This window comes from Adelges cooleyi, unplaced genomic scaffold (assembly GCF_023614345.1).
Source record: "Adelges cooleyi isolate 19-005CV unplaced genomic scaffold, UGA_ACOO_1.1 ACOO_flye_CR_arks_rails_tigmint_CR_PRNA_15, whole genome shotgun sequence".
Classification (NCBI taxonomy): domain Eukaryota; kingdom Metazoa; phylum Arthropoda; class Insecta; order Hemiptera; family Adelgidae; genus Adelges; species Adelges cooleyi.
The window spans coordinates 316,279-322,577 of NW_026095806.1; the positions used below are offsets into that span (position 1 = coordinate 316,279).

The window sequence follows — 6,299 nt, forward strand, 5'->3', positions numbered from 1 at the left end:
ATATTTTTTTTTTTTTGTATCTGCAAAAATTTAAATAAGGAAATTTATTTTTTAACGTGGATAGAACTCTTTCGCCGGGGGTCCAAATTTAGGGTTCCAATTCGATTATGTGTTAGGTTTTATTTTTTGCTTTAAATTTTCGTTTGTAAGAACAACACACAATAACATTTTGTTTTCGTCATATTTACCTTATATCGGTATGAAATAATGCCATACGAGTATGAAAATACTAAATAATGGCCTATGTACCCAAATTTTTTTGTACTATGACACGCGTTACAACACACAGCAAGTTATTTTTCATGGTTTTCAGGTCTTATTGTTCTAGTTTCGTATCGATGTGAACGACAAATGAGTAATAGCCCACGCAAAACATTTCTCTGCATCAATACACAACCACATAAACAATTTACAAATTTGGAATACAGCACACAATAATGTGAAATCAAAATGCTTTTCAATTAAAAATATGTAGGACTAGTTTTTGTACCATGTATTGTTCATTAATGAATCGTATTTAAGCCAATCCAATACCAATATGGTTGGCCGTCCAAGATATTTTTTCCCCAACTCGATTTTGATAAAGGCAGAAAAATAATGGGAGGAATCAAAAGTAGAAATTAGTAGTTGGAATGGACTAGATAAAAAAATACAACTTTACTTTACTTTGTATTACATTTTATTTTCGTGTTTTTGTTCAAACCTTTTTTTCAATACGGTTTTTTTTTGTCACGAGGGAAAAATATATTTGTGTGTAGTACTTGTTTTCTAAAGTTTTCTATGTTGCTACTGTCTTTTATCCCGGCGGCCAGCTGAACAAACCCTGGTCAGCCTAAAGCTTCAAGTTCAGCTGCACCTAAAGAGCAAACTGAAGTCGTACTGAATGATTAGTTCTATTATAATTCCTATTATTTTAAAACTACATATTAGGTTTTGTCAATATTTTTCTGAATTATTTATAATATATAAAGGATAATGTTTTCCAAAAATAGCTATTCTTATCTAGGAAACTATAATTATTTTTGCTTAAAGACTTACAAAAAAAAGTCCTGTTATGAATATTTTTAACCACGATAAGTTTTTAACATTGTTTTTGTTAAAAAATTGTTTTGACATTATTGCACTCTACCAAGAACTTTATACATTTTACTATTTTGCAAATTACTAAATATTAAGTTCTATCACTCTTTGATTTCATAATTAATTATTTGTATTTGTAAATCCGAACGTAATAAATAATGTATTCTAAATAAAATAAAATCGTTTTTACTTTTTATAATCATGAAATAATGTCTATAATAATTTTTATATAATTTATTAATTTGGATTTAAATAAAACATTTTGTTTTGTTTTTTTAGTTAGATTTTACATGAATTTTGATCGTTTGTATAATCATTTTGGTACACTGTCGCCAAATATTGAAATTCAAGACTGCGCTAAAAAAAAGAATGACAATAGGTATAGACATCATTAAGTACAACGTCATGTACTTAAAGGAATTTAGTCATCTAAGTAACTCATTTGAATTTAGTATAGAAGAAGTGGGGTTAGTTGTTACAATTTTCATTTATTTTATTTTTCCTAAATTATATTCTGAATGAATGTTGGTATATTTTAAAAAGTAACTTCTTAGCTAGGTACATTTGAAAATTCAATAAATACAAATTCTTTAAAAATACCCTTTCTTACAAACATTAGATGTTACAAACATATTAATGATTTAATATAATATTATGATTAAAATTCGTATCATTCTTTGTTCTACTTTAATCCATAATTTTTTTTTTTTTGGCGCAAGTTTATTTAAGTTTTCAACAAAAAAACTATTTTCACAAATTATTTGAAGTAAAAAAAATAATATATTGATTTTATAAGCTAATAATACAGTCTTCAGCAAAAAAATCCATATTAGACAAAGATTAACTTTATTAAGCATTATATTTGACCATTCGCGACAAATTAGTGTATTTAAGCATTGTGAAAAAAATTAATGTGTTAACATAAAACTTTGTCACAAAATCAATTTATTTATTTTTATTTTTGATATGCTAAATTATAAAAAAAAGACCAGTGTTATCATTCACTACACCAAATATTATTTATGACATGTAAAATATTAAAACAATAAATGTTTTCCATTTTGTAGCGGAATTCGTTTATAGGAAAAACTATAGTCCGTTAAAAAAAAATAATAATAATGATTTTTTTTTTTAGATAACATATTATAAAGAAATCATAATTTAAAACAATATGTTGATTTGTATATTATAATACACATTAATGCGTTGTAAAATTATTTTTAAAAAATGTACTGCTATGTTTGTATTTAACAATTGGCTGAACTAAAATCAATTAAAATTACCGTTTTTTAAGAATGTCTAAAATATCATCTCAATAATAATTTATTATTTTAGATTAGTAGTGTGTTTAAAAGACTATCAACTGAATTTTTTCTCTATAACCTGAACGCAATGTACATACACATAAACTAAATGACGGTACTTTAAAATGTGATTTTACATAATAGTATAACTATTTGAAGCCCTTATGGCAATAGAATACAATCATACAAAATAAACAAACATAAAAGAATGGATAATAAGTATTTGAGTAAAAACAATAACAAAGTACAGTATAAACAAACCAAAAGAAGAATAAGAACAAAATACTACAATTCAAATTTAATAATAACTAATAAGTAGTTGAAAGAAATACATATTAATTTATAGAGTAGATGATTAAAAATGTTAATTTATTACACGTTAAAAAAATACAATTCATCGGTTCATAGAAGTTATCAGAGTTGAGCGTGGTGATGAATATTTAAAAGAGTATGGTTTAATATTTTAAAAAAATTACTGTGAATTATTTCAATTAAAACATTGTTATTGTGTTTTAGATGTATAATATTGTTTATCTGAACGAATTTATTTTAGCTACAAATTATAAGTATAACTTATGCAAATAAATTTATTCAATTTATATTTAATACAATAAATAATTTTACTAACACGTACTACGCATGGTACATAATAATTTGTATCTAAAATATCACACCGAATAAGAAATTTAATTGACATTAACAAATATGGCTAAATTAGTATACTAAAAATAGATGTATGTGGTATTCGAAGAAAATAAATGTTTTGTTCTGCATACATTTTACTGTTGATACTTCATTCAGCAATCACATAAACCTCAGCTTGATGTAACCTGTAAAATAAAACAAACAAAATAATTGTTTCCTAAAATAACCAATTTGTTTCACTGCCAATCGTAAAAAAAAAAGTTTTGGTAACATAGTTTCGGCGTTACGCCATCATCAAGGTTGCATAGAATTACATTGAACAAATGATTAAAAATAACACATATCAAATTCACATAAAAACATATTAATGTAAACTGCACCTATTAAAGCTTTTAATAATTCAAAATAATAAGTATAAGTGTGTAATAAATTTGTGTTATCAATGATGTTATCTTTTAAATTGTGTAAGAAAGTAAATAGAGGGTTATTTTGATAATCTGTTAGTACCTACATTGTTAGAATAGTATTAAATCCATTATTTTTTACTTCTTTATAAATGTTATAGTTTTCTAAAACTATAACATTATAACAATACTTTAAATATTTATTTATTTTTTTATATAAAAGAAAAATTTCTATTTTAAAATGAACTACACTCTATATATATATATATATATATATATATATATATATATATATATATATATATATATTAAAATACATTAAAACAGTTTCTTTATGTTAGATCATCTCAACAGGTGCAAAAAAAATAATAAAATTGCAACACTACTTGGGCAACTATAACATTTTTTTTTAAAATTGGTCAATCGGCCCAACTTAAACCGCTCTCCTTATTAAAATCCTTTCCGGAAACACATAACCTTTTTTTGTGCGTGCAGTAAGGTCATTAGTAAGAAAAAAAAATACTTTTCTTTAGCACTTCTTAAATTTTGTTTTCAAATACAGACAATGCATGCTTGGCTAATGTAGTCAACAAATTGTTCTTTGACTTTAATGTAGATTCAACACCAGCAGTAAGAGTAAAAGTAAAATGATGAAACAGATTCCTGATATCAAACGCACTAATAAAAGCTAGGAATAGATTAAAATATATAGATAGTCTGTGGCCATATAAAATATAAAATACGCCAACCGATATGATAATGAAATGAACAAAAAATAATATGGCGTTGTCAATCTACATATTATGTTAATTATATGAGTAATTTTCACTTATATATTATTCAAGTTTACAAATATTTACCATAGTTCGACAACGCTATGTTGGTAAACAAAAGACTTTGCTCATCTCAATAACATTAGAAATCCACAATTTTTAATTTCCCGTAATGATGTGGTGTGGATAATAACTGTAGTACCTACAAAAAAAAAAATATTAATATTAATGTTGTAATATGATAAATATTGCAAAATTATAACATCTCTGTACACATTTCTATGTTTGATAAATTGACATAGTTAATTTAGGCGAGATTTGCTGTTTGAAACGTTCTTTTAAACTTTGACAAGAGCAGCCTGGCAGAAAGTTCTGTTATTGTAATGAAATCTACATTGATTTAAAACCAATACTTCGTAAAAGTTGCTGTTTCCGGATGTAAGTCTACTAATCTAACCTGCTGCAGAGGTGATGCTCGATTGGTCGATATATATGATAACCAACCTAACCGGTACAACATGTGTCTGAAAAAAAATATATAAATATAATAACAATAACATACCCAAAAATGTATAATTAAACGAATGCTTGGTTCAGTTTTAATTCGGCACTTTCTATTACTTAGACAGATAAAGCTGTACTCGTAGATGCCAAATCGTTATCATGACCTATCAAACGTCTTTAAAATCACTCTAGAGCTGCAATTGTCTTCAGGTTTTTTAGTGGACATGTTGATCAACAATTTATCTTCAAGGTGTGCAACCCTTTAAATGAGCGCATCGTTGATGGCGTTATCTTTTACTCTGATACTTGAAAAAAAAATTTGGTCAACATTAATACTTAATTAATCATGATGATGCAAGCAAATACCTGAAGCGTTTTTATCGTTTCCTTCTGTTGGTGAACAATAATTATTGTCAACACCTCTAATTCATCGAGAACGACTTGCTCCTTCGTGCTTATTTGTACGGATACCACATATCCACGTCGCGTGTTTTTTTCTATGGTCACATAACGTGGTGGTGTAGTTTTTATGCATCAGCATGGTAATCGGCTTTAGTCCACTTTGTACACGTGTGTGAAGTTAGCCATAAACGAGCCAGCAATATTTGATAACAGTGAGTGTCATGGCGTTGGTGTATGTTGTGTTGCCAATACTCTAATTATTCTAAGGGGCAGTCCATATATCCCCATATACCGACGATTATTATTATACGAAATCGACTTAATCAATTAAAATATATACTAATTATCGAAAAAACAGTAAGAGTATATTATTTAACTTATAAAAAATGGCATTTAAGGGTTTTGCGGCCACCATGAGCTGCCAAACCCGTGCACAAAATGATTGCCAACCGACCGAAACCGACGGCAGTTATGTCAATTTTTGACTATGTTCCGGAAGAGTCGCCCTCAATTTGATTATACCAATCGAAAGCTTACTAAAATGTCTAAAAAATCGTCTCTATGAAAAAAGTTGGCACCTGTGAAGACAAAAATTTGTTAGTGAAAGAGGTTATGTACAAATAATAAATATTAAGCGATTTTGTACAAATATAAAAAGATATTATGGTTACTGGTCACTCGATTATTCCGTAGTAGCTGATGCATTTTAAATACTAGAGTATCATCCGAGATAACCAGCTAATGACTAGCTCCAGCTAAATTAGGTTAAAGTGTAAAGTCCGTTATCCGTAACAGTCTACCTTTCGTCTAATAATGGGTGGTTATTTATTATATCTGATTATGATACGGAATGCGCTAACATCAAATTATTATTATATTTTATGTGATGACCGACGTAATAAAACTACTTGTCTTTGTTGAACCGAATGAAATTATTAGTCCCAGATTTAAACTCCATATTTTGTCCATAACGATTTAGGCAAGAATTATTTGTTTCTACGTCTGATTCCTCCTCTTATTTTTCTACATTTATTAAAGGCCTATGCAAATGCAATTGACAGGTTATTGTTTATATTTCCACAAAATATAAATCCTAATTAATCTTAATAATTTTTATACAAAGATACGGTGTTAGTGGTTACATAACCGAAATGGAGTTCTAATGTCGTGTGACTAAATAAAATAGT

The 6,299-nt window shown here is 27.1% G+C and overlaps 1 long non-coding RNA gene across 2 annotated transcripts; it reads right to left on the reverse strand.

Moving 5' to 3' along the window:
* Window positions 1-2,846: 2,846 nt before the first annotated feature.
* On the reverse strand, window positions 2,847-5,272 carry LOC126848019 (uncharacterized). Of its 2 annotated transcripts, XR_007687194.1 has the most exons (5): window positions 5,077-5,272; window positions 4,828-5,015; window positions 4,480-4,730; window positions 4,294-4,408; window positions 2,847-3,214 (listed from the first exon to the last, which is right to left on the reverse strand). It is a non-coding gene; the product is annotated as an uncharacterized LOC126848019 (long non-coding RNA). The 2 variants fall into 2 exon arrangements; XR_007687193.1 differs by lacking the exon at window positions 4,480-4,730 and having other exon boundaries at window positions 2,861-3,214; window positions 4,769-5,015.
* Between the last annotated feature and the right edge of the window lie 1,027 nt (window positions 5,273-6,299).